At 42.9% G+C, this 23,409-nt stretch overlaps 1 protein-coding gene across 6 annotated transcripts in view; it reads right to left on the bottom strand.

The window, feature by feature from the left end:
* Nucleotides 1-20,400, bottom strand: part of SYTL5 (synaptotagmin like 5) — a 67,857-nt gene extending 47,457 nt beyond the window's left edge. For 2 of the 6 annotated variants that reach the window (XM_083734280.1, XM_083734284.1), the window contains exon 1: nt 958-1,042. The gene's annotated coding sequence lies outside the window, so the exon portion shown is untranslated. Of the gene's footprint in view, nt 1-957; nt 1,043-4,199; nt 4,220-19,592; nt 19,670-20,119 lie in introns of those variants that run through there. The other 4 variants (XM_083734283.1, XM_083734279.1, XM_083734281.1 and 1 more) reach the window with 4 other exon arrangements.
* Between the last annotated feature and the right edge of the window lie 3,009 nt (nt 20,401-23,409).

The following is a 23,409-nucleotide window of genomic DNA, read 5'->3' as shown; positions in this document are numbered from 1 at the left end:
AACCATGTTGTGCTGTTTATTAATACACTGAATAATTTTTAGTTTTTACTTCCTTAGATATAAGCAGGGATTCTCCAAGAGTAGAACGGGCAAGGAAGAACAGTCTGACTTCTGGTCAACAAAATCATTAATAAACTGCCTCAGTATGCACTGCGTACATAATGAATCATATTTATAAAAACTGCCCCCTTGTTGAAGTCTCTGTCTACACTATGATTCCAGTTTATTGCTAGAGGAAAAGCCAACATACCAGTTTAAGTGTCACAGGTAAAACAGAAGTAATTTTACTGTGCTCTGTTCAAATTAGTGATAAAATCCCAAAAATAGTCTTGCTGTGAAAGGACAACAAATTAGGATCATTCCTGATCTACATTTATATCATTTAATCGGGAATAACATTTAATCGGAAAGTATTCTAATATTTTTTTCACCAAACCTTTAATAGATATTACGAATATAGGCCATCATAAAACATCCGTACATAAAATTTTAAAATATATATAAACAGCCATGTAAAAATATGTAATAATGAGGATTTTCATTGGCATTTCTTCTCACTAAATTGTGCCATTCACCACTCTGAGAGATACTACTGATAAAAACTCATCCACCCTTGCAGTTACTTCCAGGTTAATGTCAGTCAGGTAGAATCTGGTATTTTCATTGTGCCGTGATGTATTCTAATCAGCCAACTATGCTATAACAATGCGATACTTTAAGATGGTATCAGAGAAACTATAACCTTAAAATAGCCCAGCTTCATTCACTGAGACATCAGGAAATAAAACAAAACAGGCAGCAAACTTCCTGTTCAGTTGAAGAAGTCTACTGTTATGAGAAGAATTCTTATAAAACATTTTTCATAAGTCTTATTTTGCTGGACAGTATGACAAGAGCTACTGAGTGTTTAAAATGAGAATAAATCTTCAAATGGCGTTGTAAATACATAGGTCTTACCGTATCCAGAGTGCTAACAGCTGAAGTACTTCTGGTCAACTTACAGAGGACTACTGCAGTGGACTCTTTACAAAACTAGAAAAACCAGCTGTTCTTCCACCAGCAATCTGTTTGCACAAAGAACACACCCAGCAGCGTGATGCAATATTTGCCACCAGCGCCTGGTTATCAAAAGTACAAGGAACTACCTGCAGCCCCAACCTAATGAATTTTCAAAGGAAGGAATGAAAGTCTTCCATCTTTTTAGAACCATCTTCATAAAACAACAAAGTGAAAAGCTGTCATGTCAGTCATTCAAGGAGAATTACTAACTACCATTTATAATGCCCAGTCATACAAATGTAACTGATTTCTTTGAAAATGTAAAAAGTGGTTAGGTCTAGGAAGCTGCTCTATACCAAGTCAGGCCATTCCACCCATCTAGCTTACTATTTCCTTCAGTGACAGGCAGACAGGAGTGTTTCCCAGTCCTACCAACAGACTGAACTTGGGACCTTCTGCATGCAAAGCATATGCTCTGCTCCTGAGCTATGGCTCTAAGGTCTGAACTAGCCAGATCACCAGATGGAATGCCACTGCATTAGTACTGCACAGTGGGTATTTCAGTTTATATGAAGCATTTACAACAGAATACCACAGGTGGTGTTCCACTAATGGAAGGCATCCATCAACAAAATGAGGAATTGTGTGTGTGTGTGATTATCTCCTCTGCAAAATCTACTGAATTTGAGGAGGCTCAATGAAGTTGAAAGGGAGAGGATACATTGGCAAAAACTGCCTCACTCCCTATTCCACTGATGGATGTCGTCTATAAGCAGAGCGACACTTGCTAAATGCCACTCTTCTATTCTATTTTTTAAAAAACCAACAGATCACTTTTATGAGGGGGAAAAAACACACACATAAAGACAGTGAAACAAACAAAAAAATGAACCCCCTAATTTAATAACACCCTGTGAGGCAAGAGAGGCACTTTACTATGTTAGGACACACCATCAAAAACTGGAGTTCAAACTAGCAATGTTTCCTGTTTTGTAATGCATATATGACTATTTCATTCACACCAGAGAGTATTTTTTTTACAAGTGGGGCATATAATGAACATTTTAAAAATCTGATAGATTCCTCAGCGCTCTGGGAAATTTCCCAGTGGTTAGAAATGGCAAACCTCCTGAGGCTCCTAGTCTCATTGTGCAATGGCGACACAATGGACCATCCATAGGATTGATTCAGAGCACCCTCTCTTGACACTGTACAGCCTGCAACATGCCCTGGTAGTCAACAATACAGAGGAATATGCAACAAGCTGGATTATGGCTGCAGCGTGAATAGCATTAAGAGTTATTGGAATGCCAAACACACACTCCTTAGCTCTGCAAGTGGAGCCTTCATTATACTAAAACGGCCAACAGCATGGCTTTTAAATATATCAAAACATGTTGCGGGACTGTGGTATTATGCACACTTACTTCAGAGTATACCCTTTTGAACCTAATAGGACTTCCTTCCAAATAAATGAGCTTATGATCAACTGAACAATGTTCAATGTAACTAACTGGAATAACCTTACATAAATCAATAAACAGTTCATGTCACTGCTGGATCACAACAAATAAAAAGTAACCTTTTTGTATGAACATATTGATGTTCAGGCTGTCAGGTGGAGACAGTGTCTAGATACCCTGACAATGTTTAATTATCAAATACTGCAAAACATTTTTTAATGGCTAGACGTGATGGCATGGTAAAGAGTTGAAGTAAGAAAGTAACATTACCTTTACCTTACCATACTACAAAAAAAGCCCATCATTAAACAAACACCACAATCTTGCTAGCATTCCTATTATTTCATCTCCTGAAGTTACATATCCGCAGTAAATACACAGCACCAAAAGGACACTTGTTGGCACATTCATTGCTCAAGTAAAAACAGAAGCTAGAAGCCACTCTTTCATTTTTTTTGGAATTATGCCAGCTTCCCTGGCACGCTGTCTTGGATTCTGTTACATCAAAGCCTGTGCTTCCAAGCTGTACCAAATTTATAAAACAGAAGTGTGAAGCAGTAGCACATATGTATTAAAATACTAATACTCAGGCTAAAACACTTAATGCCTGAAGATTTTTTAAAAAGCCAATTGAGCCGATAAATACCAGTTAGCTTTAGAAATACAGTATTAGCCCCAGTTCCAGAAACGGCAGAAAAAACTATACTCATTTATTTTCTCTCACAAAAAGCCAAGAATAAGCCCCAAATACCTGTGCCTCCCCTCCTGAGGAGTAGGATGGGGAATCCCCAAAATAGAATCATATTACATTGCTAACCAAGTGTGCCATATAATACCATACATTCTAGATGACGAGACGAAACAATGGGTCCACTTGGAGAGAACAATCAAAAACTTCCCCAAAACAGCATACAGTGGAACCTCTATTTGCGACCATAATCCGTTCTGGAGGTCTGTCCAGAGGTCGAAATGGGTTGCTGGGAGAGGTGCCATTGTGTGCAGGCACGGGCGGCAATTGCCGCTCCTGCGCATGCATAAATGGTGATCGCCGCTCCTGCGCATGCACGAATGGCAGCAAACTTGCCAGTTACTTCTGGGTTTGCAGCAGTTGCGACCTGGAACAATCGTAAGAAGAGGCGGAGGTTCAACTGTACCCATTTCTCCAAAACAAACTAAAGAAAATCCCCACAATACTAAACAGGTTCACAGAGTCCACGCCTAAAGCATGGAAGGAAAAAGTAGGCAAACTGTTCCCAGCCTCAGCCTCACTAATTCCCCTGGCTCATCACCCACTATTCCAACATGCAGCACAAAGCCTCCAGATAAAAACCTGGCAAGCCAAAGGCCTACATCATTTAAAGACTTCTACCCATACTGACACAAACCTATAACGACACAAGAAATACAAGACAAACTAGGGGACACCCAAATATCTTGGCTAATGCACCACCAACTACACGCCTTCTTGAACAATCCATCAGTAAAATCAGCAGCCACTAAGCCCTTGGCTACCTTCAAAAACCTTCTCCTGACAGCAATGGGACAAGGCAAGGAGATGGTAATCACAGTATACAAAATACTGGTCCAAAATCCCACAAACCCCCACGATGCTATCAAAAACAATGGGAGCACAACATAGGCTATGAAATTTAACCCCACCCAATGGACTGGAATGTGGTCTAAACCTCCCTTTAAATCCATCTCAGCCGAAAGAAGGAAACTCATTCTGAAACTTACCTATAGATGGTACCTAACACCATGAAACTGGCATTGATAAGCCCAGGAGCCAAAATGTTGGAGAGGCTGCACCTCCACAGGCACATACCTTCACATGTGGTGGGAATCCCCCAAAATCCAACTCTCTTGGATAGCAGTCCTACAAGAGATATGCAGAATTACTAACAGAATTCACCGCAGAACTGGCGCTACTGAATATTTTCCAAGATAATAATGTCCATTCACATTATAAAGAGCTTATAACCCACCTACTTTCAGCAGATAAAAGCATCATAGCCAGACACTGCAGAGATCTGTCAGGAGTGAACATGGGCCACTAGTACCAAATAACATAGGAAACAGCCTTCCTAGAAAAGCTAACCAACAGACCGAAACTGACATGGGAAAATAGATGACTTACATGACCCAACCATCCCTCCCCCACTCACAAATGCAAACAAACCTCACTGCAGCCAACTACAGACAACCAACCACACCCTCTCACTACCAAGGAAATGTAAAAAGCGAATTGAAAGAGAACCTATCCAGTTGACGCTGACACAAACCCCATCCATACATACACTATATAAAAGAATGTAAGTTTCACCACCCCATCTCTCCTCTCTCTTCTTCCTTGATCTTATACCGTATATAACACTAATGTCTCATATCAAATGTAACTGATCTGTAGGAAAGATTTAACAACCTGAAAAAGAGACAATGCACGTACTTTTATAAACCAAGAAAATATTTAATAAACATTAGTTTTTATATAAAAAATACAGTATTATGTGTTCCTCACTTCTCCCAAGTGGTGAGAGGTTTCAGGAGGAGTATTAGCTTGGTTTAGCTTCATTTGGACGAGAGAACACTAGACACGTATGATGCTTTCGTAATATTTGGCTTATTTACAAGTGGAGCACAGGTGGAGGCAAGCAGCATGTGAACTATCAGGCAGCAGATCCTCTGCCCCACATCAGGTCTCCAGAGAAGCACCTACAATCCCAAGATGCTTCCAACCTCTAGCTCGCTCATATTCTGCTCCTGCCTCTGTGGATTTCAAAATTTCTCATCTGGTCCCTAAGCTGCTCTCTGAAAGTGAGTATTTGACAACAACACAGAGATGCACTGCATCGTAAGCAGACTTTCCCCACATTAACAGACGGAAGATGTCCACAGGAGAACCATGTACATCAAGGGAAGGGCATGAACATGCAGCCCTGACCCCCTGACCCGGCTCCACAGTTTTGCACTTGCATGTTGAGGTCAATGCCTGAACACGCCAACAGTGTGCGGAGAAAATAATATGTGCAACTTAAATTGTGATGAGTGTGACACAATCTAACAAACTGACAGAATGCTATCCCAAACCTCTGCACTGCTTTAAGTTTTTAATTTTTATCTCATTTCCCATTGAAATGTAGTAGTTAAAATGGAAATTCAATGAGAGTGATGAAGCACAAGGTATATAGTTTATCTCAAAAAAGACAGGTTTTAGTTCAGTACAAATGCTGCAGGCAAAACAATAAGATTGAGGTGAGTTATGCCCAAGCCTTTTTTCCCCCTTCTCCACAGGTGATTTAACACCACAGATGTGTTTTTGTTTCGGAGCAGAAAATGAGTAACATTTATTATACGGTTCTGATCAATTTAGCTTTGAGTAATAGTTTTATCTGGCCAGAATTATCCATATGTCATTCTGTATTTCTTTACAAATCCATACAAAGTATGTCCTCAAATGGTACGTGACAGCAAAAGGTTTGTCTTCAATTTAATTTAGAATTGTTTAGCAACCTGCTTTGATGGTGCAACTCTGCAATGAACTATACCAATTTGTAGGTCAAACACAGCTTGAATCAAAACAATGGCAGAAGACCCCAGGACACAGGGCTGTTTGCATATCACAGCGTCTCTAGAGTACCAAGTTCTTCCTGGTAGAAGGGAAGCAGGTAGTGCTCAAGCAGTGAAAGTTGCTACCTGAAAGAACTTGGACACATGACTTTGTTTCCTAAGGACACTTTTTGGTAAGTATGTCTCAAATCAAATCAAGACTTGTGTCCAAGTAAAAGTGTTTGGGAGGATAAAACACCAGCATGTGAAAGACTCACATGCACAAATAACTTCATATTTTCCCATAAGAACAAGTGATGTTTTAGATTTCATTAAATCTTACCCCTTCCTCCCCCCTTATTATAAGGGGCAACATTATGTTTTAGAGAAAGGATCGAAATATGGGCGGGGTATAAATAATAAATTATTATTATTATTATTATTATTGCAATCAACTCTATCCACAAGAACAACTGCACCATGAACACAGCAACCCTGTCATTGGCCTCGTTAACAAGAGCAATCCTGCCCTTGGTCACCTCAGTCACTGAGAATCATGCCTGTCCATCTACACAGTTCCATCCTCTGGGTTCAATTTCTCAGCAATGCTAGGGAACACAGGGAGCTACCTTATACCAAGCCAAACTATTTTGTCAATCTGGCCCAGTAGTGCCTACTGTTTTATTCTGTTTTTAGTCTTCTATTGGGAGCTGCCAAGAATGGCTGGGGAAACCCAGCCAGATGGGCGGGGTATAAATAATAAAAGTTATTATTATTTATTATTACTCTGACTGACAGCTCCTCTCCACGATCTCAGGCAAATGTCATCCCCTTCACCTGCTACCTGACAGGAACACTACAGAGTGAACCCAGGACCTTCTGCATGAAAATCAGGTGCTACTCCATTGAATTGTGGTCTTTCCCGCACCTACTAGAACTTGACAGAACCCTGGCAAAAGAACAGAGCCCAAAAATACAGCTGCTGGCCATTGTTAACCACCAGCGTCTAATTGTAGGCAGTGCTAGGACAAGATGTAGGCTACAGAACAAGAGAGAAATACGGTCTCCTGACACACAATGCCCATCTTTGTATTAAGTGACTCTCTTTTCACAGAGCCAGTCTTGAATATGCTTCACAGCATTTAAAAAAACACACACACAAAAACCAATGTTCTGACAGTGTTAAATTCCACAGTGGTTAGAAGAAGATTCTTTCCAGACTGCAGACTACAGCAGGTTGTTAGGTCTTGCTGACCTCCTTTCATTTGCTCAACAGGACATCAAGTTGTCTAATTCTACTGCTACATTTGCTATTTGATATCTTTAAGCCAAGAGGATAAAAGAAACAGAAAGAAGTAATGATTGCACACACACAAAATCTCACATGAGTGTCTTAGCATAAGAATCTTGTTTGGAAGCCAACAGAAATTGTGACTTTACTGCACTACACTCTGAACACACAGAGGGCAAGTAAATACAACAGTGGCAGATCTGTGTATTTAAAAACAAAGCTCTGCCACAATCTTGGGTTTGCTGGCACTAAACCACTTACTGCAGATGGCAAACTTAGGGTCCTCTGTATGGGAGACATTTTTATAACCTACAGAGTAACAGTTGTTAGCACAGTGAACATAAACAGCTTTCCCTCATGCAAAGGGTGGAGGTGGAAGACATATTATGTCCTTGGTTGCTGAAGAAACCTCCCATATCCCCCACTCTTTTCTGAGAAAGCTTCAGCAAGAGGGATGAAGTTATTGGTGGCATCATGCTTTGAAGCATAGTGTCTCATCCCCTGATGAGAGAATGAACCCATTAGGGTTCTGAGAAGCCAAGTGTTATACATCTTCTCTTCCTTTCTTTTTGTCCTCTCTGGCTGTTAGTTATCTGCCATTAGTGCAAAGTGTTCCCTATTTGCCCAATGACACATCACTAATGTCTCCACTTGAGGGCTTCCAGCTCTATAAGCATTGAGGCAGAGTTATGTAGTCCTACGCCATGTACTTGCAGTCAATGTTCTCTGAAAAAGGCTTATGTACTCCACGATTAGCTGAATCCTTTCCTCTACTGTGGCTGGTTGGACGGGGGGAGGGGGAGGGAAACACTCGTTTAAAAATCTCTTTTAACTTAAATTTGAGAGTTTTAACTTACACATTTTCATATACTACTATTAAAGGGAGGGACTAACCAAGGAACACAGAATTCCAACTAGCTTCTGATCTTCCCTTGCACTGACAGGGTTTTACCAGCAATAGTTCCCACTGGTGCAACAATGAAGCTACAGAATTGTAGAATCGCTATGCTAATGTATCTTTAGCCTCCATCAGTACAAGTGGATTTAGGAGTGATCCTCTCTCCTTCCAATGGATTTAGTTGGGATCACTGTGTTAGCAACTTTATTTGTATTCTGTTTTCCCAGAGTGTACCCTGCCCAGTTTACAACAAGATCAAAAACCATCACCAATATTTTTTTTAAAAAACTATCATTTCAAAACTCTTATTTTAAAATATGTCTACGCAATTTAAACAAAACATAAAATCTTCAATAAACCAAATCAGAACATCCCGAAACATAAATTTATTATGAAAACCGTCAACAGCCTACTAAACAATCTGTAATGAGACTTTCCTCTCTTAACAGCTATGGAAGCAATACTGTTTTCTAAATTTAAACATATTTTACTTCACATAAAAAGACCACTGCATGCATATATATGCATGCCACTTTACCTTATTTTTGATGAGCAATGAAATAAAGGAAATTGGAAAAGGTCATTATCGTCAACGAGAAATCTACTATCAAAATACTGAATGACAGTATTTAAAACATTTCAATCTGGCAATCCAGAAATGTTAATCCTTATCACCACAGGTGGCTATCAAAAACATTAATGACATCTGATAGGCACCTGCAGAACAGAGTATTTTAAAAGGTTAGAGAAAAAGAATCCCAGGTTTACACAATTCTCATAAATATATGTTCCCTTGTTCCAATTCCCTGTGAAAACAATTGTTTCCAAAGGTTCTTCTGTGGTCTCTGTTGAATATTTAAATAGTTTCATTTCTCTTCCCTACAACTCTATGAAGCTGGAACTTCCCTTTCAACAACCCGCTCTTGGTAAGCTGACAGCATTTTCTTTGAGGAATTAAAAAGAAGAAGTGCAGCTCTCTTAAAATGCCAGAAACAAATCTTGGGATGAAAACGAACGCACACTTGCTGCCTGTTCCCGTGTCCACTTATTAATGTCTGGGTGATTAATACCAGGCAAGGAAGAGCAACAAGTTATCTTTCTAGAATTATTGGCCTTTAAGCACGTCAGGCTAATGTTAATGAATCAAGTCCTTGCACAGTATTTGTAAGATTTAAATTATTCAGTAGCACAGTCTACATGCTCAATACGGCCTTTAGAAAAAGCTTTTTATATAAATTGTTTCAATTTTTGAGATTAGGCTATTAATAAGAAGAAATTAAGCTACACATCTGTTCAATTTCCTTTTCAACACCAAATGGCAGAAATCAGGTTTAGGTAACATGACAAAAATCAACTGCACTCCTTTAGATGAGAAACCTGAACTTCAAAGGGGTAAGTACAAGGGCTACATCTGGGCTATGCTTTGCAATTTCAGACATGTTATAGCTCTGAAATAACCTACTCAAAAGATGCAAACAGGGCCTTAGCAGTGAACCACACTGTGATGCAAATAATTTTGTTGCACCAATTTTCTATGACAAAGAAATGTTAAATAAATGGTGGTAGAAAAGATAATTCCACTTACAAATACCATCTGGTTTCATTACAATCTGTAGAACTTTATCAACACATCCTACTATGCACCATTACTGTACATTGCCTGGAAAGTGTTATTCTCTACTGTTAGGCAAAGTATAGAAACTGCATCAGGCAACAGGTGTTGGAGGGCAGGAGCTGCAGCTCTCCCTCACTCACTCTCCTAAGGTGTATCTGTTCTTGCTAGAGGACAGGCCTGTGTATGCTCTGCTGCCTGTCCTAGACCCCCTAAATTCAGGTGTGGTAGAGGGCACTATCCTGTCACCAGTGTTGAAGAAGGGGTGGGTGTGCGTGCACAGGTAGACACAAAACATAAAGTTGGGGGGAGAAATGTGTGTGTGTAGAATGTTCTCTGTTTTCATGCTTAAAATAAAATGGCTGGAACCTCCTCTTCTTCACCTTCAGGTGGTTAATGCTTTGTCTCATCTTTGTAAGTACCCTTAAAGTACCCTTGGGGTTTTTTTTGTGCCTGTTGTTACTGAACTAAGGAAGATTCATAAATGAATTGTCACTGTATGGTAGATAGGAAGTGGCCACTAAAACAGGGTGCAAGGGGCAAATAAGGCTTTGTGCTCAGTCCACTTTTTTATTTTAGTGTGGAGTATATCTGATGGGAATTTGTGCAGTTGGAAGATCTGTTTAAAAGCAGCAAGAACCTAGTATTGAGTAAGATGCAATGCCAGTTCAGTCAGTTGCTTTATATGGAATGGGAAATGCTGTCTTGTCCTTCATGTTAGGCAGCAAAATGTATTGAGTCAGCCCTGCAGTTAGTTAGTTAGTTAGTTAGTTAGTTAGTTATATATACTTGTCTAACAGCTTTACAAGATTCCAATTCTGTGCCACCCAAGAGGAACTTGCAAGACCAGTGAGCCAAAGCTGAGCAGATCTGCACTGTTTGGCTCATGTAGAGGTCATATTTACGGAGGCATCTTGAGTTCAAATTAGGAAGAAATCTCATATAACAAAGTAAACATTTGACACCAGAACTAAGTCCCTGCAGGGACTGCAGAGAACATCTTGCCCACTGTGGGAAAGGGCTGAGCAACAAACCTACCCTACCCTGCCAAGAAATTATCACAAATTTTCAGAAGATTGGGGCTTATCATAAGCCAGGGACCCTGTGACCATTTGCTAATATAAAGAAGAGTTTCCAAATCTCTTTTTACTTAGAAAGGAACAGTAGTTTTAGGGATCAAGAATCTAATATTGCATCTAATTTCAGTATGGAGTTTTCAAGAGATACCATATTTTTTGCTCTATAAGACTCACTTTTTCCCTCCTAAAAAGTAAGGGGAAATGTGTGTGTGTGTTATAGAGTGAATGCCAGCTGCGCAGCTATCCCAGAAGCCAGAACAGCAAGAGGGATTGCTGCTTTTGCTGCGTAGCAATCCCTCTTGTTGTTCTAGCTTCTGAGATTCAGAATATTTTTTTTCTTGTTTTCCTTCTCCAAAAACTAGGTGCGTCTTATGGTCTGGTGTGTCTTATAGAGCGAAAAATATGGTAATAACCTGGACTTCACATGCCAATTTGCGGCTCTCCAGTCCTTTTGCTGCTATACTTTGCCAAGCCAGGCCAGGTTTTGACTTAGCACATTGGCCCAACCCAGGCTGATGGCTAAGTTCTCCAGACTAGCCAACGAGCTGTAGCAAAGTCAAGCTCTCTTCCCTCAGTAATGCTTTTTCGGAACACCTGCTCTTCACTGGTTAATTGTCAGGTCTCAGTACGTTTATTGTTTTTAAAGAGTAATAATGAGGCTTGTCTCCAGCTTACTGAATTGTGTCAGAATGAAGAGTTCTGTCACACTGCACGTGCTAGTGGTAAAACTGCACAGAAATCTGGATGACAGATGGACAACTTTTCAAATAGAACGATCTTCCAGCTGACGTTTCTGGGTATTTGATCTGTAGTTTAATAACTCTTCTAATACCCATCAAAATCAGAGTCCTCAAACATGCTATTGTTGGTAGTTTATTCCCTTTCGAACATGGGCTAGTAATAGATATATGTACAAAACCCAATTCTGTAAAATGTTTACCCAGCAGGCCTGTATAAGCTCTCCCTTTTCTAACAGAGCCTCTGTGCTTTTCACACACAGTATAATAATCTGACCATGAAACGTTTGCTGAAATCAGTCCTCTGGCATAGTACTTTAGGGCATGACTAGATGCAATGGTCAATCTATTCTAATCTGCCTCCTCCCAAAAATAATAATTGCTGCATTTGTCACCATTCTGGTCAGTTCCCATATTAGAGGCATTCATTGAACTGGCAGTATTAAAACTATCCATGTATAGAAAAGGCCCCGCTCTGATCGCTAACCATGAGACTATGCCCAGGATTCTCCTAGGAAATGGGTATTTTCCAATAAAAAAAATTACCAAATGTCTGGTAATTTGCTGAATACTTTGTTATAAATGAATATTTATGAGTAAATTAGTTTCTTAGCAACACCAGAATGCTATTCCAAAGAAATAGCAGAAACCAATTATGAACTAGAAACCAATGCTTGAAATAAACTTCAGAGGACATACTATCTGTGAAGCTTTGAACTTCCCACATAAATTTCATCCATGAGAATGATGTCCCAGATCCTGAAACGCCAATCCCATATTGGTTAAAAACTGCAGATCTTCTAAAGGTAAAGGGACCCCTGACCATTAGGTCCAGTCATGACCGACTCTGGGGTTGCGGCGCTCATCTCACTTTACTGGCCGAGGGAGCAGGTGTACAGCTTCCGGGTTATGTGGCCAGTGTGACTAAGCCGCTTCTGGCGAAACCAGAGCAGCGCACGGAGACACCGTTTACCTTCCTGCCGGAGCGGTACCTATTTATCTACTTGCACTTTGACATGCTTTTGAACTGCTAGGCTGGCAGGAGCAGGGACTGAGCAATGGGAGCTCACCCGGTCACAGGGATTCGCACCGCCGACCTTCTGATCGGCAAGTCCTAGGCTCTGTGGTTTAACCCACAGCGCCATCCGCATCCCGCAGATCTTCTACAGAGCTGTAATTTTGGACTTGGTCACAAATTCTGTCTGAGGAAAGAACTGTGTGGCAGGAGCAGCCCTGTCCTTCTGGCTTGGACACTGTTGCCAGCTCTCCTGCCATATCTGATTGGGGTGGGGTGAAAAAATGCTTCTGGAGAGGAACTGCTCTCTATCAAGGGCAAGGCAGTCAGAACCGCTAGTGACATCAGTGGGAAGTTGATGCCCTCCAAGACATCCAGAACCTGCATAGACAGAACTATATAACTGTATAACAACAACAACAACAACAACAACTGTAATTTAAGAACCTGCGCCTGAATTTGCTTTTCCCTCCTCCTTCCCATTCATATTTTTCTCATGCGTCATGCCCTATTAGATCGTAAACCTAAGGACAGGAACCATCTTAGCACTGATTTCAGTAACTGATATTATGTTGAACACTACTGAGTGCAAGAGTTCCACAGCAGCTTGAGGTGAGTTGAAGCAGAGAAATGTCAAGTGGTAAGAAGGTTAAACACATCCATTCCCTTATACACTCACACAGAGAGAGCACACATTACCAAAGGTCCAGATGATCCTGGCTGCACCTGTTCTTTGCATTTTCACTTTACAAACTGTAATGTGAAATGTGAAAAAGAAAACCACTAGAAGAGCCACAATCAGGTCAAGTCTACCGTCGTTAAGTGAAACTCAGTACTGTGATAACGGCACCTTGCTTGCACCAGCTCTCAATTTCTCCAGAAACCAACAATAAGAAGCTCAATAGGAGAGCATCTGCTTTGCATGCAGAAAGTCCCAGGTTCAATCCTCAGCAACTCCAGTTAGGGGTGAAAATACCCGCTTCCTGAAATCCTGGAGAACCACTGCTGGCCAGTGTACAATCTCAGGGTTGTGGTTTCAAGCCCCACGTTGAGCAAAACAATTCCTGCATTGCAGGGAGATGGACTAGATGAGCCTTGTGGTCCCTTCCAACTCTGCAAACCTATGATTCTATTATTCTATGGACCAGTGGCCTGACTCTGCATTAGGCAGCTTCTTAAGTTCCGATAAATGTAACCTTCCTCCTAAATCAAAACTGATGACTCACACTCTCTGCTGACATCACTCCCTAAATTGCAGCTCTCCCAGCTCTTTCCACAGAATTCTCATGAAAGCAAAGACTCCTGAGGAGCAATATGCATTAGAAGAAATGTAACTGAAAGTGAGCATTTCCCTATTTACCTTTCTGTTCTCCACCCTTGTGAGGCTGTGTACACACCATACATTTAAAGCCATTGTCCCTCCCTCAAAAGAAACCTTGAAACTGTAGTTTGTTAAGGCTGGTAGGGATTGTTGCTCTATAAGTGGTAGTAAACTACAGTTCCACTGCCACTTTGGGGGAAATATGTTTTAAATGTATGACGTACATGCAGTCTTGGGCTACATACACACAACATTTTAGCCTAGAATCGTCAGAAATTAATTGTTTTCTATTGCATGTTTCTATTGCTGAAAGCACTTCCTCAGAAACTGGTTTCATTCCAAAAACAAGAGCTCATAGCAGATTGATTTTGTGTTACCTAACAATGGGTGGTGGGATGGACACCACATCTGTCCAATGACATTGTGAGTGGTTTATATCAAGATCACAATCACCACCTGGGACACCTGCAGGTAGGAAGAGGAGTGGACAACCTAATTAAGGGGAGAGTTTTCAAGTGCATATTGAGTAACCACACTCACCCTCACCCATAGCAGAATGTAGAATCCATCTAGACTAGAAAGCAGCCTGTACACTCCTGAATTCCTTACTTGATTATCATCCTTTTTCAAAAAGCTCCTGACTCTTGAACTCTATTGGAAAAATATTTGTAACGTTCTGCATTTCCCTCCCCATAACTGCTGTAAAATCCAATATGAGTTTAGGTTGCAGCTCTTTTCCTTTGCTCTCTTCCTTTCTTTTGCACTACAAGTTTAATTCCTTAGTAAACTTTGTGAATGTCATCCTAGATATACTGTGTGCTGAAGACCAGAGTCAGATCTGTCGTCATCAAGTGAAACTTAATCAGATCTCCGCCTTGCTTATACAAGCTTTGAATTTGTTCTGTGTCCACCGATGAAGAGGTTTATCGGTTTCCTTTTCAGACACCATGACTCATACTCTCTTGCTTACATCACTCTGTGGACTGCAGTTCTCTGACTCCTCTGTTCAAGACATTTCAAGCAGGAATGGACATTGCTGCAGATATATTTTTTAAGACATGCTTTGTAAATAAACTACTTTTCAGTTATCTACCTTCTTCCTGCCTTCTTCCAAAACCATGAGTTTAAAAACTTGCTTAAGCAATTTCAGGAAACACTTGCCAACTCCCGATGTACAATTTATTGCAAAAGTTGCATTTTTATTCCATATTGCAGCAATGTACTGAAAGGGTAAAGAATGCTCTTTATTATGCAGGTACTATAAATGGATCACGGGACGCAGGTGGCGCTGTGGGTTAAAGCCTCAGCGCCTAGGACTTGCCGATCGAAAGGTCGGCGGTTCGAATCCCTGCGGCGGGGTGCGCTCCCGCTGCTCGGTCCCAGCGCCTGCCAACCTAGCAGTTCGAAAGCACCTCCGGGTGCAAGTAGATAAATAGGGACCGCTTACCAGCGGGAAGGTAAACGGCGTTTCCGTGTGCGGCTCTGGCTCACCAGAGCAGCGATGTCACGCTGGCCACGTGACCCGGAAGTGTCTCCGGACAGCGCTGGCCCCTGGCCTCTTAAGTGAGATGGGCGCACAACCCCAGAGTCTGTCAAGACTGGCCCGTACGGGCAGGGGTACCTTTACCTTTACCTTTTACTATAAATGGATACATTTTGGCTACATATACTGAATCCAAAGTAGTCTGGAAGCAGCCAGGCATGAAGGGTTAGCATTCTTAAACTAATCCCAGTCAGAAGAATGATCTGTCTGGGATTAGTTTAAGAATGCTAACGAATAGGAGACGAGATGTTTTCTGTCTAAAACTATATTACACATAGATAACATTTTAGTAAAATAAAGGGTGCTTCCAGAAAACCTGTTTATTCATCTTTATTTGTTAGGGAGGTTAGACAACAGCAGTTTAAAGAGAGCTTGTTCTGATTTGTTTGTGGGGAGGTTAGATGGTGTTATGTCAAAACAAGTGTTATTTCTCTCACTTTCCAGAACACTTTCACCTCACTTTATCATAAAAAGTCCTCTGAGTGACATGAGTTTTCTGCTCAAAACCTCCCAAACAACTATAATTGTGCAACCTGAATTTGCCAGTATGTGACTGAATCCCACCTCAGAACAGTGACATTCTAAAAGCGCCTCAAAAAACTAAGAGGAGCTATGCTGAAGTAGCAGGTCTGAATCTTGATGACTGAGATTAGAGGCACGGGTCAGGCTGAGCAGCCATCTGAATGGTAATCCCAAGTGCAGTCCTTTATCTCTCCCATGTAAACAAGTGCTTGTTATTCATCCCAATAGGGAAATAAAAGGTGTTGCCCTTTGGACCACTGCTATGAGAGCAAACCCTGATTTCTACTGCTGACACAGGTTCACATGTCATACTAAGGCAAACTATAACTTAGCACAAATTAGCGAAGGTGCAGGTTCCCAGATAGCTCACAGACACTTTGCTCCTCCTGCAGTCATTCTGCTGCTCTACTGTGGTAAGTCACGAGTCAGTGTGTTGCTTGAACCTGGGCTTGTGAGCTAACCAAGGTGGTTTGCCTGAGAATTAGACCACAGGTCCAGGTTCAGATAACAGGCTAAATCAAACCATGGCTTAGTCCAGCACAGTAGCAAAATAGCCACAGAAGGAGCTAGGTGGCCACAATATCCTCAACAGGATATTTGCACATTTGGTCCTTGGTACTAAGCCACGATTTGGCTGAGTGCTACATGCAAATGAAGTTATAGCATGTGTGTCACTCATTAACAGAAATTCTGAAGAGGGGATACAACAAAGGTGCACTGAACAAACTCCACCTCAGCCTGCAGAGGACACTGCAATATTTTCCTGCTCCCTCTTTGTGTTACAGTAGCAGACTTCCCTCTACTCTCTCATACATTCCAGCCATTATTGCTAGACAAAAGCAGAGGGTATATGCCTGAAAGGTACATTATTGCTACTTCTGATGGAACACGCTTATTCAGGATCGAAATACTTTGTCTAACTGAAGCTTAAGTGTCTAGCCATAGGGAAAAGCCTTGACTCCCAATTACAGCCAATATGTTTCCTCACTATTGTCACTCCAAATGATAGCTCACAGTGGTGAAGCTTCATGCTCTGGCACTGGGAGGGGGGGAGAGCAGGTGGGAGCATGGTGGGAGCATGGTGCGCCGCCCCAGGGGCATGCGTGCATCCTGGGGGCATGGCACACTGCCTGTGGGGGCATGGCACCCAGTGTGGGTGGGGGAAGTAGCTGCAATGGCACCCCACCAGGATCACACTACTGGGGGCAGTGCACTCCCCCCACACTCCTCTTCCTCTGCCAGCAATAGCTCATCCAGGCTTGCAAATACAGGGCCCAAATCTAACCTTGGATCTTCATCTGCATGAAATCAGGAATTAAAGTAGGTAAGGTAATGAGAACTTAACACTGTTTCACAACAGAAGACCACAAAAAGCCAACACCAAAAACCAATATCCATTCAGTTAGAACCCCACCTACTCTACAATGAGGGGAAAAAACTAAGCAAGTTACTCACAGGAATACATGTCAGTTTTTGAACCTACAGAAATAATAAGCTTTAGGCTGCAATTCTGTCTGCAACACTGCAATTTAGGTTGCAGTTTAGGCTGTAACACTGACATAGCATTAAGACCCACTGATTACAGAGGGACAATTCCTAGTCAGGATGCACAGAATTTGACTGTTACTGTAATTTCCTTTCAACTAAGTCTATGACTTGAAACTCAGTGAGGTCCCCCACCGGATTTCAAGTTGCTTTTTAAACACTGCTGTACACACCATAGAGGAGACAGGGGTATCTTCATACCACGTCCAATTTGTTTCTCCACTGTGAACTCCAGTTTATTTGTGCATGGGTCAATGTCAGCCTGAAATGTACGCACATCAGTTTAACTACAGCTTCCACTGGTTTGAGGGGAAGCACATCAAAAGAGCCTTTCTCAAAAAGCTAAGGGATACAGATGGATTGTGTCTAAAATAATGTGTACTCAGCTTCATACACCAGGAGTGGGAGCACATGACAGTGGACAAGTAGGCAGTAATGTGTAGCGAGTTTAATTGTTCCTCCCAAATCCCTGTTCAAATCACTGCCTTGATCTGCAAGTGAAATTACATGGTGCTTTACTAATGGCTCTGCCACAGGAACAGCTGAACTAAATAGTTCTATCATAGATCTAACAACCACCGCATGAATAGGTACATGAGCCAAGAAAGGTTTGGACATGATCCCTCGCTTCCACACACACCGGTGCTGTGCAGCAAAACTCTTTTGAACCAGAGGAGAGTTCCACAAATTTTGATATGATAATGGGGGGTGGGGAGTAACAGTGAAAGCTAAAATTATACAAGACATACCAAGAACCCTAGGCACACCTGAAATACTGTTTTGGTTCCTGGCCTATAAACAGTTACAGTGGTACCTTGGGTTAAGAACTTAATTCGTTCTGGAGGTCCGTTCTTAACCTGAAACTGTTCTTAACCTAAGGTACCACTTTAGCTAATGGAGCCTCCCACTGCTGTTCTCATCTAGAAACAAAGTTCTTAACCTGAGGTACTATTTCTGGGTTAGAGGAGTCTGTAACCTAAAACGTCTGTAACCTGAGGTACCACTGTCTTATACAAATTAAGGGGAAATAGCCAGTTTTTTCTGGGGATTATCCTGTGGCACCTTGAAAAACTTGTCATTCTCTTAATTTTTGTAATGTATTTTCTTTACTGGCTAAATTTTGAACTTCTCCCACATTTTGTGGTTGTATCACAAAACAGCAATGTTTAATATCCTGAGTTGATGAGGCAGCCATAAAAATATGGAAACCCTGTTAAAACCTGTAGAATGAATCTCAGATAAAAAGTTTTTTTTAATAAAAAGCACCTACATAAATCCTGAGTTATATGACTCCTCTTCATCAGGCAATACTTACATTGGTAAATTCAACTGATGTTCTTGAACTGCCATGGTGTGGACTGGACATCACAACTGACAGTGGAAACTAACCCTTGGCTACCATCCCAAACCTTATTTGTAGACTCCTTCAATGTCATCTATACAAAGAGCCTTTTCATCAACCTGAAAACTGGTATATAACTTGCCTCTTGAGTTTTGTCTAGGATTTTCAGTAGATAATTTAACAAATGCAACCCAGTGGCCATACCTATTTCTCTGCATACTGTATGTTATATTGCATTTTGCTTTAATGCAATTTTTAAATTCGTATTACTTCAACACTTTGGATTTTTTGCATTAAAGCTAGTATAAAATATTTTAAATAATAATAAATGCTTAATTTTTTAAACAGCTCAGTTATACAAAAGGGAAGGATCACCTGCTCCATACCCCCCCCCCCAATATAGGAAAGCTGCCTTATTCAGTATTATCCTACTCTAACTAGCACCAGCTCTTCAGTTTCAGGCAGGAATCTTCCCCAACCCCCAGCCACACCTGGAGGGGGGGGGGCAGGAATCGATTGCACCTGGGACTTTCTGCCTGCAAGGCTCTCTCTCCCCCGGCGCTTCCATCCACCCAGCACAACCCGGAGCGAAATTGCCCCGCAGCTAGCCTGGCCGCAGACGTGCAGCTGCGCAAGTCTCAAGCAGGTGAGCCCGGCACGAACTCCCGGGAACACTAACCTGAGGCGAAATTATTTCTGGGCAGCAACACGAGCGCCTTTCTTCGGGACCCGTCCTTCGCTCGTTTCTAAACAAATAAATAAAACCACCCTCAAAATCCCAGCACTTGCCAAAATCCTGTTTTTTCGTTTTCCTAAGAGCATCTCTCTCCCTCCCGTCTCAAAACGCGAACCGCAAACGCCTGAAGTAAAACTCCGCTTTTTTCCGAGCCGGGGAGAGAAGTCCACCGACTTCTTCTCGGCTCCTCCCGCCTCTTCGCTCCGCGCGGGACTGGCGCAGCCAGCCTTTTCCCCGCTCGCCTTCGAAGCACGCGGACTCTACCATGGAAGCGCGAGGGGGGGGGGAGGCCAGGTCTCTCCCCCTCACTCGACCCCGGGGGAAGGAGAAACCGAAGGGGGGTGGCGCAGCTGCCTCCCCGCGGGCGCCCCCCCCCCCGTCGAGGCTGCTAAAGGGGCCAGCCGGACACTGACCGGCCGCGGCAGCAGCTGCTTGGCGGGAAACCGACGCTCAGGTGGAGGCGAGCTTACCCTCTGGGTCAAGTCCTCGCTTCTCCCTCTTCGTGCCGCCTGGTCGCGGGTCCCAAGCGAGACTGCTGCGGCTTCCCGCCCGGCCGCTGCTGGTGCTGAGCTCCTGCACGAGGAGGAGCATCCCCGCCGCCCGCCTCCCGCCCCCGCGAGCGCAGCCGGGCCCTGGGGACGCCTCCCAGCTCGAGCGCAGCGGGCGGCTCTCTGTTGATGTTGCTGCCGCCGCCGCCGAGGCTCGGTGCAGAGAAGCGAGACCCCTGCCCGGGCTGGCGCACAGCTGCCCGCGGACGCCGGCGGACGCCCCTCAGGCGCCCTCTGCTGGCGCGGCTCGGGAAGCGCCGCGGCAGTAGGCAGTGTGCGGGCAGAAGGCGACCTTCCGAAAGAAGAGCGAGCCCCTTGCGCGCTTGCAAGACCTCGGAGGGGCGCGCAAGGATTTGGGGAGGCTTGGCTAAGAAGTCTCAGTAGGAAAGAACAAGGGCAGAGGAGGGAGTGGTGGTTTCGATGGCTTAAGTGTTGGCTGTAAAGGAGGAGGCAAAGTTTGGCACCTGCGTTGCGCACGCAGAGTGACGGGCAAAACTGCAAGTTCTGTGCTTTTATGTCGTAAACCGCCCTGCGATTCTCGGAGGAAAGGCGGTGTAGAAATTTAATTAGTAAATGAAATAAAGAATGGTTAAAAGGGATTTAGGTGAATTCATGGAGAAGGCGGCTCTCAGCTGTTGTTGTTATCGTCTGTCTCGAGTCAATGGAGCGCGCCTCGGGGGGTGAAGTCAAACTGCTGCCTTAGCAGCACCTGGGATGCAAGCCTGGGCAGTCTGTATGGAGCTTCTGGGCTGTCCACCAGACGACAAGACACACACACACACACACACACACACCCCAGCCTCGCTGATGTGGTGCAAGAGAAAGCAGAGCAATAGGTTTGGCACCAGCTTTACTGCAGGAGTTGCTGGAAGGAGCCCTAAAAGTCGCTATCCAACCTTCTTAGCAACTCTGCTCCAGATTTGTGTAGAGTTTACTCCTTAGCCTTTTCTTATTGATGCTTTTGAATTATGGTGCTGGAGGAGACTCTTGAGAACCCCATGGACTGCAAGAAGACCAAACCTATCTATTCTGAAAGAAATCAGCCCTGAGTGCTCAATGGAAGGACAGATTGTGAAGCTGAGGCTCCAATATTTTGGCCACCTCATGAGAAGAGAAGACTCCCTGGAAAAGACCATGATGTTGGGAAAGATTGTGGGCACAAGGAGAAGGGGACGACAGACGACGAGATGGTTGGACAGTGTTCTCGAAGCTATCAGCATGAGTTTGACCAAACTGCGGGAGGCAGTGGAAGACAGGACTGCCTGGCGTGCTCTGGTCCAGGGGGTCATGAAGAGTCAGACACGACTAAATGACTAAACAACAATCCCAAAGATCTCCTGCAAGGTAGTGGGAGTTTAGGATCAGCCTTTTCCTTCTCCTTGAAGGACCACCCTCCCAGATTAATGAGCCCCATCTGCCCCTCACTTCCCTCTACATGTGCAGAAAACTTCTTGACCGTTGGGCCCACTATTGGTCTCATCTGCTCAATCTGGCAGAGCTTGTCTTCACATGCAGGAAAATTTCCCTACTCACTGAGGGTTTGAGATCCATTGGTTACCCTCACCTGGTTTTGCTGGCCAGTCAAAGCCATTTCCCAGGTTGTGGCTGCTGTCAAATGCTGACGGCCTGTAGGAGCCACAGGTGAGAACCGAGTGCAGGGTATGGACCAAAGCTGGGCAAACTACCCCAGAAGGGGCACAACATGTTCCCCACTAGAGACATTACCCCTCAGTAGCTACTGGTTATTGGAGACTGTATGCCTCTTAATAATGCTAGGGAACCCTAGAGGAAAGTGTTCATGTTCTCTTTGGGGGCTTCCGTTAACATGGGCCTCTGGTTGACCATGATGTTGGACTAGATGAGCCTTAGGTCTGATGTAGCAGGGCTCTTATGTTCTTAGAAACTGTTGTGTCCCTAAATACAATTGTTGTTGATTGTTGCCCTGTTTCTTCAAAGAACATTTGCCAAGTGTTCTTTTCTCGCAAACAAGTGGCTCTATATCTGATCGCAACAGAGGGGATAATGAAGACCTGAGTAAATGTGAGATATCTCATATAAACAACATGCTTAAGTCAAATTAATGCATGAAGGAGTTAATACCATAGAGTAAGTTGTCCTGCCAGGCTTAGCTGTGTCCACGTCCCCTCACCTTGGGAAGAACTAGGTCCTCACCTCGGCCCTCCAGATGTTTTGAGACTACAATTCCCATCATCCCTGACCACTGGTCCTGCTAGCTAGGGATCATGGGAATTGTAGGCCGAAAACATCTGGAGGGCCGAGGTTGAGGAAGCCTGAACTAGGTAATCAGACATATTGTTCTCTCCCAGTCTACCTGAGAAGCTCAGCATATAAATAGGTTTGAGTTGGTAACTCCAGCTCAACCGTATGCCTCTCGTCAACCATTATTGAGTGACCTATACCAATAATTTAGGAACTTTCACCACTGTAACTAAGCCAGGTTTTACTGTCTCTGAAACTTTTCCTAAATTCTGTATGGAAAAGCACATGAATCTGACCTTTGGATAAATTGTAAGTAAACGATTTTTTACTTACCAAACACATGGTCTTTTCTATGCTAGGGGAAGAGGGAAAGTTTGGAACTCACTTTAAAGGACACATATTTTAAGTCTAACAGCCTATTTTTCTATGCTTTATTTCCATGCTGCATATTTTGTGATTTAAAATATCTGCTGGGGTTCTCTCACGAAAGAGTATTTGCCCCAAACTTGGATCTTGGCATCAAGGAATTCTCATTACAGAAAATTGGTAACTAAGAAAATATAGCTTTGTTTAAAACACTATTAAGTTTTGCCAAGCCCCTTTGACATTTTTGATGTCAAAGGATGTTGCTAGGCTGCTTAATTGCCTTAGAGTTTTTCTAGTGGGAACACTGTTGTTTCAGAATACTATTCACAATACAACGTCTGTATTGCATCTGTGTTGAACAATTATTAGATGCTGGGAAGTCTTAGTATTTGCAATTAAGGGCTTTGCTTTCTCTGTGTGATGGGGAGCACCAAGCACAGAGATATGTAGGCAAAGTCAGATATCATGGCTATTTTTACCACTACACCTCTGGAGCTGATTTTTGCCACCACTGTAAACAGAACACTAATGATAAAGAATTAGCAGTGGTTTTTACGAAAGATCATTGATCCTTTGCAATCACTGTCTGGTCACCAAGGAGAGATTTTTACAACCATTTTCTTATC

Source organism: Podarcis gaigeae (genome assembly GCF_964106915.1).
Source record: "Podarcis gaigeae genome assembly, chromosome: 4".
Taxonomy (NCBI): Eukaryota; Metazoa; Chordata; class Lepidosauria; order Squamata; family Lacertidae; genus Podarcis; species Podarcis gaigeae.
Note: the sequence above shows the minus strand (reverse complement) of the source record. Positions and strands in the feature narration are given on the sequence as shown.